Source organism: Canis lupus, chromosome 28 (assembly GCF_003254725.2).
Source record: "Canis lupus dingo isolate Sandy chromosome 28, ASM325472v2, whole genome shotgun sequence".
In the NCBI taxonomy this organism is placed as follows: domain Eukaryota; kingdom Metazoa; phylum Chordata; class Mammalia; order Carnivora; family Canidae; genus Canis; species Canis lupus.
In genome coordinates, this window is record NC_064270.1 from 27878083 (window position 1) to 27890887 (window position 12805).

At 53.3% G+C, this 12805-nt stretch overlaps 1 long non-coding RNA gene across 1 annotated transcript; it reads left to right on the forward strand.

Annotated features, from left to right (window-relative positions):
- The first annotated feature begins 6512 nt into the window (after window positions 1-6512).
- On the forward strand, window positions 6513-11081 carry LOC112672603 (uncharacterized). Its single transcript, XR_003144379.2, has 3 exons — window positions 6513-6558; window positions 9469-9530; window positions 10819-11081. It is a non-coding gene; the product is annotated as an uncharacterized LOC112672603 (long non-coding RNA).
- The last annotated feature ends 1724 nt before the right edge of the window (window positions 11082-12805 follow it).

Below are 12805 nucleotides of genomic sequence, written 5' to 3' on the forward strand. Positions count from 1 at the left end.
TTTCTGGAAAGCTTCTTTGAGGGAATCTCGGAAATGGTGAACTTTACTCCAGGGTATAGCACAAAAAAATCACAAAAACCAATTAAAAGTGTTGGGAGGTTCCAATTAGAAAGGAAAGAAAGCAACTATCTTTTGAAGCTTCTCTGTTCTGCCTTAGGTTCAGGTCACCGCCAAGGGCCAGCTCTCACAGGGGTCTGGGGTCTTCCTTTCTGGATCTTTCCTCCTCCTCCTCACAACTCTTAGGCTCCTGCCCCTTCAACTCTTTAAGACCTACCTCAGGAAAGAGAATTGACGAGGCGTAAGCAAGAACCACTGAGAGGCATAAAGCACTGAAAGTGGGATTTCAGCCAGCAGCCACCAGGACTAGGGGTTTTGTGGGGTTTCTTGGCATCCCTGAAATCACAGCGGCCCAGGTGCAGCAAAGCCCCTTGAACCCAAAGGTCAATCCAGTGAGAACCACTCAAGAGCTCACAACGGGACCTCAGGGCTATTCAAGATTCATTCAATTCTACAAACATTCATGGAGTGATTGCTGCTTTCCTCTCAAAGAGGATTCCAAAGATGAATCAGGTACATGCTCAGAAGCACGGAGGTAATCACAGGTGGTTTCGAATCTCTCGGCCACGCCCTTCTGGCCAAGTCGGGCTCTCATGCAAACATGCAGTTTGTCAGGCGTATGTATTACACAAATTAAGTGTCATGATCATTTGCATTTTGCACTTGCTCCAGGGTGTTCTTCTGTAGTTCTGGGGAAATGGCCCAGCATGCCTCCCTGCTCATCATCTCTTGAACCTATGCACCCCATATTCCAGCCACTTTGGGCTATTAACTTCTGCGTCCCCAGGTAGAAATGTGAATCTATTCACCTAAAGCTTTGCTTGGGGGTTCTCAACCTCACCTGTACACCACTACCCAAGGGGCTTTGAAGAATTTACATGTCTCTCTCCCCTCTCCAGGGCATTCAGTCATGGGTGTGGGTGCTGGCTGGGTGAGTATTGGGTATTGGGGTGATCCAAGCGTGTGGTCAAAGTTGAGAACCAAGGCACTTCTCCCTTGGCCCGAATGCCCTTCTCCCTTCTAGGATAGATGACGACTTATCTTCACAGTTCAGCCCACATGGTACCTCCTCCGGGTCGTGACCCTTGACTCCTGGGAGTGGTCACTACTGTCTCCCCCATGCTCCCGCTGCACCCACTGTCCTCCCTTCCTTTGTTACAGTGCTGTAGTTGGGCCCTCTCCAAACTCGGGTCTGCCCTGCTAAATGATTGTGTCTTTTTCCATCAACGTTGTTCTTTAGATTTTGTTTTGTTTTGCTTTATGTTATCTTACTTTTTAAGTAGGCTCCATGCCTAATGTGGAGCCCAGTGCAGGACCTGAACTCAAGACCCTGAGATCAAGACCTGAGCTGAGATCAAAAGTCAGATGCTTAACTGGCTGAGCCCCCACGGCACCCCTCATCATCACTGTTCTAGCTCCTTTGTAGTCCTCCCAGCCCCAACCTGCAGCACCTGCCAGGGCAGGACTTAGGTGCACACAAATGCCAAGGAGGGCAGCCACCACTTCCTGCACACCTACCACATCCAGGCCCTGAGCTGAGTCCTCAGGTGCACCATCTTATCTAATGCTGCCTGTAGCGCTGAGAGAATGGTGCCCATTTTACAGGTGAGGAAGCTGAGGCCCACTAAGTAGAGTGTAACTAGCTTAGAGACTCACTGATAGTAAGTGGCAAAGCCTGGATTTGTCTGACTCTAAGTGGTTCTCAGTGGACCACCTGCATCAGCATCCCCTGGGAACTTGTTGGAAATTCAGATTCTCAGGCTCCATCCACGACCTCCTGGATCAAAATGCTTGTTAAAGCGATGTTTTAACAAGCCCTCCAGAGGATTCCGATGCTGGATTCTCGAGCTCGAAAGCCACGGCTCTAACTGCTGTATCTGCAGCCTCCCTGAGAGTCACTAGTCAGTGGAGACAATCACCTGGACAGAGGCAGGACACTGAAGGAGTAGACCCTCTGGCCAGGAAGGCCTCCTGCAGACTGGAACGGACCCTGTCGCCAAAAGAGCGAACACTCTGTCTTCTCCAAACTCAGAGTGTATGCCCTGGGGATGAGGGAGGCGCTTCCTGCCTGGCCCCCTGGGCCTGGCCTGGGGGTTCATGATCAAAGTCCCCCCCGCAGCACTCAAATCTCTAAAGAGGTCTGCAGGGTCTCAGCTTGGCCAGGTTGGCCTGGGGCATGAGGGGACTTGGAAGTGGCCCAGAAGCTCATGGATTGGAGGCAGAAGGGCCTATTCTGGCAATCACCTGCTGCATCTCCCCCTCAGGGGACAGAACCTCCAGGTGCAGACACATGGCTTGTCACTGACCTCCTGGTCCCCCCTCCTGGGGACCACAGCCTTTGGTGGGTGGGGCTGGCCCAGCGGCTGGGGAGGTCGCCTTGTGCAGGTTAGATTCCCCTCCTCTCCTTTTTTTTTTTTAAACAGAGGGAGAACCTAAAGTTCTGTGCTAGCACGTTGAGCAGTTCTCTGGAGGTGACCCGGCCACAGGTCAAAGATGGGCCAAGGTCAAGGATGAAGGAGGCGCTTGGCGAGGCCCAAGCCCCGCGGAGAGAGCGAGCGCTGCCCAGGGAAGGGCAAGCGTCCTGGTCCTGGCCGGTGCTGCCAGCTGGGGCCGGACTCCGGAGCTCCCTGGGGTGGGGTGGGGGGACCCAACGGGGACTCGCCCCGCCGGGACACGAGGTCCGAGTCGGGCCGGGCCCGCGCTCCCCAGAGCGGCCAGCAGGTGGCGCCACCAGACCGCTCGGGCCCCGCGCGGGAGGCCGGCAGGTGGCGCGGCCGCGGCTCCGCGGCTCCGGGAGGGACTGGCGGCGCCCCGGGCTCCCTTCCTGGGCCTGTCTCCTCGGACTTCTGGCGTCGCCGCGGTCCCCAAGGAGGAGGCTCCTCGCCTCGCCCGGCCCGCCGCCGCGGACGTCGGGGGAGGCAGGACCTGAACCCTTGTCCTGGGAGCAGCCGTCCAGACCGGGCGCTTTGGACTCGTGTCCTGGCCATGACCCCCGGGAGGGGCGCCAAGGGCCACCGTCCCTGTCCCCTGCTCCAAGCTCAGGGCAGGGCGGGAAATGTCAGCACTGGAGTCCTGGCCACTTGGCAGGTGGTATCCTGTGCATAATCCCACCCCTAGCCCCTTCACCCCGACCTTCTTCCCCATCCACCAGCCTCACCCCGGAGAGCAGGGCCCCCAGCTGACCCTCCCAAGCTGCGGGAAAGGCCCTTGGAAGCGTCCACAGTGTGCAGACGCCCTGTCCCACCCGAAGTCCTCCAGGTTGGAGGCTCTGTGAGTGGTGCCCAAGAATGGCTGCATTGTTGGCCTTGCGTGTTTTCTGTTTCCAGCTCCGCTGTCAGGTAATTCTCCCCTGGTGGCCTTGAGAATACTGTCCTTAGGGAGGGGGGCCAGGGCCGGGCAAGCCCCCATTGGAAGAGGCTCGCGGAGGGCCTCTGGATGGGCCCCTGGGAAAGGTCAGGAGACCTGCCCTCGTGCTGGTTCCGGCTGTTACTCCGCTCTGCTGAGTGGTCCAGACGACTGCAGCCTGCTTCTGGGTCCCTTGGAAGAGATAAGTGGTCAGGATAGCTCCTGCGGTCCTGCTTCCAGGTGCGAGTGCCCTGCCTTGTCACCAAAAGAGAAGCTGTTGCTTTGATGGGCGGGAAGTGGGAGTGAGCTGGTGTCCTGGGACACAGACTGGCTTGTGGCCTGCTGGATGCGTTGTTCTGACCTGGGCCTCAGCTGCTGCTTCTTCTTCTTCTTCTTCTTCTTCTTCTTCTTCTTCTTCTTCTTCTTCTTCTTTTAAGATTTTATTTATTTATTCATGAGAGACACAGAGAGAGGCAGAAACAGGCAGAGGGAGAAGCAGGCTCCCTGCAGGGAGCCTGATGTGGGCTTGATCCCAGGACTTTGGGATTATGCCCTGAGCTGAAGGCAGAAGCTCAAACGGTGAGCCACCCAGGCATCCCTGGGCCTCAGCTTCTGAGGGCGCTTGGCAGATGGGAAGAAGGGAAGAAAACCAACATTTAATGAGCGACTAATATGTGCCAGGCTCTCTGCCCACGTTACAAGTCTAAAACCTGTTTAGCTGTGTGGTTCATCACGGTGATGTACCCCAGGCCCTCGTGCAATGCTGGCTCGTACTAGGTACTTGGCCAACATATGTTGGGTGGATAAATCCCTGTGGGTAGTCTATAGGGGAGAGGAAAGTTTGGATCAGAGCCTTTGCCCCTGAATGCTTGAGTCAAACCACTGGGGTGGGTCCAGCTCAGAACTATTGGAACCTTCTCTAATACTGCCCTTTTCCCCAGTTTGGGTGGGCTGCATCCCGCCCCAGAAGGTAGTGCTTGAAACTAAGATCAGAGACATCCACTGACTCCCATCAAGGTCAGTGCGTGAGGGGCAGAGGGGATCCACCTGGGAGCTGTGGAAACAGCAGCTCGGGGACCTCTGGTGGCCGGACAATGAGGTCACACGGGTACATGTTTTTCTATTTGTCAGCACGGGTAATTTTTATTCTCGTTCTAAAGAAATATTTGTGTTCACACCTGGTTTGGATTGGGTAATTTTGTGCTCTGCTTAGGAGGGCCCCTTATGTTGAATAAACATCTGTAAAACCTGATTCCCTCTCACCCCAACTGAGAAGGAAACCATGTCCTAAGGGACGGACAGCCCCATAAGCCAGCCTCCTGCTGACTTTTCCGACATCCTCTCCAGGCAGAGGTCCAGCCACAGCCCCATGGGGCATCGGGTCCCTTCCTGCCACATCAGCCTGTGCACACAGTAAAGTAACCTTAAAATAACCTTAAAATGACCTGGCAAGATCCGCGCTCTAGTTTCTGCCAGGTGGTAGGACCGCTCGCCATCCAGAGACGCCCAGACAGAAGGCGACTAATAGAAGGGGTGAAGAGGAAGGCAATCAGATGGCCAGCCCAGAAACTTCCTCGAGGGCAGCCCTCAGTGCAACGCTGACCAGGAAGGAGCAGTGCGGCTCAGCGGTTAAGACCTCTGTCTGTGGCGACAGGCTGCCTGGCCAGCCTTGAATCTTGGTAGGTTTCGAACTCACATATAATCAGTCCCTATTTCAGAGGGTTGTGAGGATCAAATAAGATAATCCGTGGGAAGTGTCCAGCCCCGTGTCCAGCTCTGCAAGCTCTTAAATCCTAACTGTCCCCATTACTCTGATGAGGAGGGAAAAACTGGCACCTTTCTCCAGCAATTCCTAACCCCTCCCCCGGCCCCCACCTGCGAGGTGGAAAGGGTGTGTTTGGCATCAGTCTGCAGGACACTCTCAGTGAATCCCCCAGTGGTGTTGGGACGGTCTGGTTGGTGGGGGCTCAGGCGGTATGTGCACCCTCACCCAGGTGGGCGCATTCCGCAGCTAACGGCACAGCACAGCACGCAGGGAGTGGGCGGCATTCTTTCCTAGCTCCCCTCTTCAGGCACCACTGTGTCCTCCTTCCCCAGCTGCACTTGCACTTTCTCTTGGCTTCCACTGCCCCGCGCTCTTTGACGCTCCCTCTCATGGCCTTTGCTGTTGCCCTGCGCCCCAGAGACCTGAGACCCCTCGCTGTCGCTGTCCCTGGTGCCGCTCCCACCCTTGTGGTCTCCTGTGGATATGCAAACCGCCTCCAGTCCCTCACCGCAGAACTCCAGATTCACATCGGCTTCCCCAGCAGCTCTGCTTGCCATGTCCAAGACGGGCCCTTGGCATGACCTTGGGCCCGCTCTGCCCCGTCCAGAGAGGGGCAGCCCTACCCTTCCAGTTGCTCAAGACGGAAGCTTGGGAGGCTCTCTTGACTTGGCCTTCCCCTCTTCCACTGGGACTCGAGAGGCACATGTGCAGCGTTGAAGAAGCACCCCCACCCCCTACACTTTGAGGATAGCTCCCAGAGATTTTTTTTTTTAAGATTTTATTTATTTACTCATGAGACACACAGAGAGAGGCAGAGACATAGGTAGAGGGAGAAGCAGGCTCCCTGCGGGGAGCCCGATGTGGGACTTGATCCCAGGACCCAGGGATCACGACCTGAGCCAAAGACAGATGCTCAACCACTGAGCCACCCAGGTGCCCCCCTCCCAGAGATTCTGATGCAGCCAGCTGCAGGCAAGGCTCCCCCTTAGTATATTGGAGAAGCTCCCAGCTGACTCTGGTTGCCTACTCCTTGACCTACCCGTGACCACTGTGTGCAGGGCGCTAGAGGTACAGCCCCCCAAGAAGAGCATCTCTGACGTGCGGGCACATAGTGGGGAGAGATGAGTCTAATGGAAGTGGCGACCCAGGCCATTCCCTTCCTCCCAACGAAGAGCCAGTGAGACAGCTGGATGAGAGAGGGGCCAGGCTGAGCAGGTCCTCAGCTCCCCACCCAGCTCCCCGGAAGGCAGGCACCCAGTGTGGCAGGCAGGGGGCTGGCCAGGGTTGGGAGGCCTCGCTAGGTTGTTGCCATGGTGATGGACGTGCGTCTGTTCTGCAGAGAACTCTGGAGTAGCTTGGAGGCCAGACGACAAAATACACCTCCATCTTGGGTACAAATTGTGGTTTCTTTTCATCCTCGTTGGCCCTTTTATGCTCTGCTTTTGTTCTTGCCATTTAGATCAGAGACTAAAACCCTTTCAAATGCTATAAATTCAGAACATAGGCAATTAGGGGACCTCTCTGAGGTTGCAGCGCCCTTGTAGTCTCTTTACAAAGCCGGTGCTTGTGTAGTGGAACGGAGATGACCGAGCAGAGGCGGTCAGCATCGATCCAGCCAGTACTTACTGGGCACCCACTGTGTGCCAGGACCCAGGCCGGCGCTGGAGATTCAGTGCGGTACAAGACCAACAGATCGCTGCTCCGTGCCTCCGTTTCCCCAGTGTCAAACAAGGGGGCTGACTTGGCCCAGGGGTTTTCATGTGGAAAGATCTCGGTCACTGATGGTGACCAAGTAGCTTCGCTTCGTTCTGTTTTATGGGCTCTACTCCCCTCCAACATTTGGTTTAAAGAAAGAAATTCGTAACCAAAAGGGGGGGAATGGTGGGCCAGGAATGAAAACCACTAGCCAAGGGTCTCTAAGGCTTTTTCCAGAAGGAATGTTCTGTGCTGTTACAGCTAAGGAGACTGTGGATTCCCCAGGCTGTTAGGACACACAGGGCCTGATGCACAGAAGAAGCTAGTTTACATTTAGGATGTTTATCTACCTGGATGAGCAATATCCTGCCTTCATTTGAAATAAAGTCAGGAACCTCCTGGAGCTCTGTAAAGAGAACAGCCCCAGGGTGTTAGGCACCTGCCCTTCTCAGACGGGATCTCACCCTGGCCTCAAGGCCCCGTCCTCACCCTTTCCTCGTGGGACTTCACCTGGGCCGGCGGCCTTCAGGGACACGTGCTCCTCAGAGCTCCCCCCGCCTCCCCTGGCCTCCATGCACCTGCCCTGGGGTGATTTGGGGTCTGCAGTCTCAGAACATGGTGTGTGTTGAGGAACTCATGTATTAGGTGAGGTGCTGGGAGCCCTGTTGGTGCTACGTATTCTCTAGGCCCTGCCTCTCACCCTGTGCTCTTCCTGGGTTTTCTCCCACAATGCAGGGGAGCCCAGTGGGCAGCTTCGCAGAGCAAGCCCTCTGCCACCTACTTCCTCTCCCCAACAGGCGCCTGAAGGACACCAGGCCCGCATTACAGAGGCAACCTGAGTTTTTCCCAAAAGCCATTTACACTGTCTGGGCAGGGAAGCGGGAAATAGGCCGGGGACAGGGTGTTTTATTGACTGTGTCTTGTCTTGAGGAGCTGCAGGAAAGCTTTATTAATACAGCAAGACCAAACAATCTCATTGAGGGCCGGGCGCCACCTGGGCATGTTGGAGGTTCAAGCTGATATTTCTACCCCAAGGCCCAGTCCCCTTGTACTAATTTCTTCAGCATGGACATTACCTTCTCCCCTGAAGGCCAAATGATGCAAGACACAAAGAGATTCTGGATTAGAGAACAGCTTCCATTTAAAACATCCTGAACTTGGCAAAGTTACCCCACTCCGTGGGGGCTGTTGAAATTTTGCCCTCTTGTTTTATTATCGTGGGGTCCATCCAGAGATCAGAGGATCCCAGGGAGCCGAGGCCACATCCCCGCCTGGCACTGCATGGTCCCAGGTGCAGGGTCCCTCTCTGCTGCCACCGGTGTGTAGAATGAGTGACCTCTTGGCTTCGACACCTTGGGGGACCCCTTCTTCTGGGGATATGTGGGGTTGAGGGTTCCCAGCACTCCAGCCCTGCCACCCCACCCCGCTTTCATCCTTTGGGGAGATGTGGGGAGCAGAGAGAAGGTGTCCTGTAGGACTGAAGCCGGCGGGTGGGTGATGTGCTCCATCTTCTCATGTGGCGGCGTGATGAGCCCCAGTGTGGGAACTGGTGGCCACACCTCTGGAGAAATGGCACCTTCCCTTGTGAACCCCAACACTGATGGTTTCACTCGGGCCTCTCTGGCCCCCAGGAAGTCCTCAAATGCCCAGCACACCTCACGGCCTTTGCCGATGTCACTGCCTCGAGCTCTCCTGTGACCCCCCGACTGCAGAGGGGGCGATTACCATGCATTACCAGTGCGGGGGGCCCAGCGGATGCCGATGACCACCCACAGATGGGCTCCCAGGGCAGGGCTCTGGGCAAGGGAGATGGCTCCTACCCTTCTGGGTGGCTGGACATTGGTCTCCTGGGCTTTCGGGTGGCTCAGTTCCAAATCCTGCAAAGGCATCTGGGACGGACAGCCAAGGAGCAGAGCGAGGGGGTCAGGGCACGAAAACTCTCTGAGAGCAGACAGCAAGAGGGGTTCTTGCCCAACCTCCTCAACACGATTTTAGAGGAAGGCCGACCTCAAGAGTGAGGGGTGTGGAGCTGGATCGGATATGGAGGGTGATTGGGTATCAAGGAGGCAAGTGGTTCTTGCTAAACCGATTTATAAGATTCTTGGTACAGCTGAGCTAGACTGGCTGCAGACAGGCCCGAGAGCAAGGAAAGAAGAGTTGGAAAGAAGGCTCAGAGGAGCGTGCCTGAGGTTTGCCTGGGGAGAAGCTTGGCCCGGACATTCGGGCTGATGGGCCACGCTGGGTGCCCCCCATTCTCAACAACCTCATCCTCGTCTTCTTCATTTCTTCAAAGGTTTCCTTCCTTTGGTCTCTCGTAGAGAATCTTCTAGCGCAACGCTGGCAACTGCTTAATTGGAGCAGAGTTCAATGGACAACAGAAAAAGAAAACAGATTTCTCCTTGAGAAAACAATAAGACTTTGGATTTTTAAAAGGAACAAAAGTGATTTTCTAGGGAGACTGGGGGTGTTTGGGGCCAGGAGCTGAGTCTGTGAGGCACAGCACCAGCCCAGCATGGGACTGGAGGCAGGAGCGGTGTGGTGGGCTCTGGAAGAGAACCATGGGTGATTACACATCTATAGTTTCTATTTACCCAAAGTCTTTCCAGAACCTTCACGCTATGGTGACTAAGGGTCTGTGACATGGACAGCTGGCCGGGACACACCCCAGGTGGGAACCACCCCTACTGCTGTGAGGCTCCCAGCACCTTCTGGACATTGTGTCACTTGAGGCAGGATAGTGGGAATTATCATCTTCTTTTTAGGGGAGGAAACAGAGGCTCAGGGGAGAGGGGGAGGTGACCAGGGTCTTAGAAGGGACAAATGGAAGAGAGGATGCCAGCCAGTGCCTCTCTAAACCATCCTAACCACTGCGCTCTGCAAAGAACAGCTGTGGAGGGTGGAAATGGGCTTTGCCCACATTGGGAAATTTCCTGTACTTTGATCTCATATGCTTCCGCATATGCCATTCCCAGGGGTTTTCCTGAAGGTGATAATTGCACAGATATGAAAAGGTGTGATCATAGGGATTATTCACTGTGGCATTATTTGTCACTGACCAACAATGCAAATGTCCATCAAAAGAGAGGAATTAGGTGAATCCTTGTGCATTTATGCACTGAACTCCCTCGAACCACTAAAAGTGAAACCTTTTGCAATCAGCTTTTTGCAATCGATGTATTACTTGTGTAGGAAGACAAAAGCACATTAACAATCTTTTAAAAAAAGAACTATGGGGATGATTTGCCACAAAAGGATATAATTCCCCAAATTAGACTCACTGGGCAATAATTGTGCACAGTTCAGTGTGCAAAGCCTTGTGCTAAGCTCTGTGGGGAGTCATGACATTTAGTGACAGTCAGCCTGGTCCTCTGGGGGTTCACAGACGGAGATGGTGGAGCTGGCTCTGACATATGGCTGAGTGTGTCAGGTGATGAGGCAGCCTAGGAGAGGCAGTGAAGCCTCCCAGGGAAGACTTGGGTTCAAGTTCTTGGGGTGGAGGGTGTGGGAGATCCAGGTACAGACAGAGGGCACATGGCATCATAGGTGCTGGGATATAGGAGTGCAAGCAGCGGGAGTAGTCAGCAGTAGTGAGGTTACTTTGAGGAAGGCTTTTTACTTCTCTCTCTCCCTTTTTTCCTTTCATTTACACGAAGACCTTAAAAATCCTTCGAAATTAGCAATCTGTGTTCATGTAACTATTTTAGAAAGCATTTGGCATCGCCTGGGAAGGGTGTAGCTGTGCATATCCCACAATCCAGCAGTTTCTTCCACATACAGACCCTGGAGAAACACATGCTTAGGTGGGCACCAGGGTGTAGGACAGGCGTCGCCACCACAGCACATCCAAGAGCCCTACATCGGGGAGGCCCCAGCGTCCACTCCCAGAATGAACAAAGAAAATGTGATATAATCACCCCAGGGAATACTATACAACAATGAATGTGGATGAACTTCAGTTATACAGGATATGGCAGCTGAATCATCAGCGATATTGTACAAAACCAGAAGAAGAACCAGGAAGATGTCATCAAATAAGTCAGGAGAGTGGTCACTTTTGGGGGAAAGGAGGTGATTGTGATGGAGGAGAGGCCCCTGGGGGTTCCCGGGCATCTACAACTTAACCTGGATGGGGGTCACGTGGGACTCACTGAATAACTATTCTTTACACTGTAAATATATGATTTATGCCTCTTCTGTGTGTACACATCATAATAAAAAATATGAGACAGAAGCAATAAAAGATTGTGGTAAATAACCCTTCAAAAAATATAGAAGGGCATAAAATTACAAGTGGAAAATTAAGATCTTTACCCTCCTACATGCCTCCCCCCATCTCACTCCCTGGAACTGGTGAGCACCTTCCAGGGTTGACCAACCCCCACTCAGAACCGATCTGTGTGCATTTTGCACCAGCACAAGCACGTACAGCCTCTTTAATGAATGTGCTTGTTTCCCTAAATTGGATTGTAACAGGCATGCTGCCCTGTGAGCTTTGATTGCACTGAAGAATAATATCTCTTGGATATTTTTCTATGGTAAACACTGCGCTACCTAATTTTCTTTAGTGGCCACTTGGTATTTCACTCTAAGAGTGACCACCTCTTATTTCATAGGTCCCAGTGAGCCGACACACAGGAGGTTTCCAGATTCTTCCTATTGTGATTCTGAAGTCACACGGAGACCTGACATAAACACACCTTAACTAATTCTTTTTTTAAGTTTCTATTTGTTTGTTTGTTTGTTTATTTATTTATTTATTTATTTATTTATTTATTTATTTATTTATTTATGAGAGAGAGAGGCAGAGACACAGGCAGAGGGAGAAGCGGGCTCCCTGCAGGGAGCCCGACGCAGGACTCGATCCCGGGTCTCCAGGATCATGTCCTGGGTCAAAGGCGGCGCTAAACCGCTGGGTCACTGGGGCTGCCCCATCTTAACTAATTCTTGAAAGCTTTCTCATCCTTTAAGTATTTTCTCCCATTTAGGGGGGTTTGGTGAATGTTTGGGCTGTTAGAAGGCCCTCTCTCCATGCTACCATTTTTAAAGGGATATTTTCTGCTCCCCTCGGAGGAATCAGGGCTGCAAAATCTGGAACGTCAAAAACAAAACCCAGAAAATCACTCTGGTAGTGGCAGCTCAGGCCACCTGTGCAGAAAGGGTGGACCAGAACCTTCCCCAAAGGCTCCTGGAAAAGAGAAAGCTCTGCGTGTGTGTGTGCGTACGTGCGTGTTTCCCTGCGGCACTCAGCACTGGTGTTGTGGGGAGACAACATCTTCTGCAACAAGACAACAGTCAATATAAATCCAATTGGACATAATGACTGGATTTCTCTTCCCCCACAGAGATGGTGACAGTGATTTCTCAGATGCCTTTTAGTTACAGACAAGTTTCTGAACAAAATAATTAGGTTTGGGTCTTTGCAGCCTGCCCTATTGGACTATTGATTATCCACTAAAATCTCCTGCCCTGCGGATGTCTGGGTGTGCAGTCAGCATAGCAAGTGGGCAAAGACAGCTCTGAGTGGGGTGGGGAGGTGGGGGTGGTAGGGGTGAACCTCCACAGAGCTGCATCCTGAGCCCCGGAGTCCTCTGCTGCTGGGGACCACCTGTGGGCACCTACTTATAGGTACCCCCACTGCCCCCAAACCGTAAAGGTCTAGGAAGCAGAGTTTGAGTCCCCACTGCCTGGCCTCACACCCATGTGACATCGGGCAAGGCTGTGCGTGTCCCTGGGTGCTTCCTTGTGTCAAAAGGCAGCCTTTAGACTCCGTAGCCTCCAAGTCCCCTTCCAGGCCTGATGTTCTGTTCCAGCGCTGCCCAGGAGAAATTGGGTGCAAGCCACAAACTTGGGCCAGTGATTAATTTAAAACTTTGTAGCAGCCTCGTTAAAAGAAGAAGCAACAGGTGAAATGAGTTTTAATAAGATCTTTTATTTACCCTAACG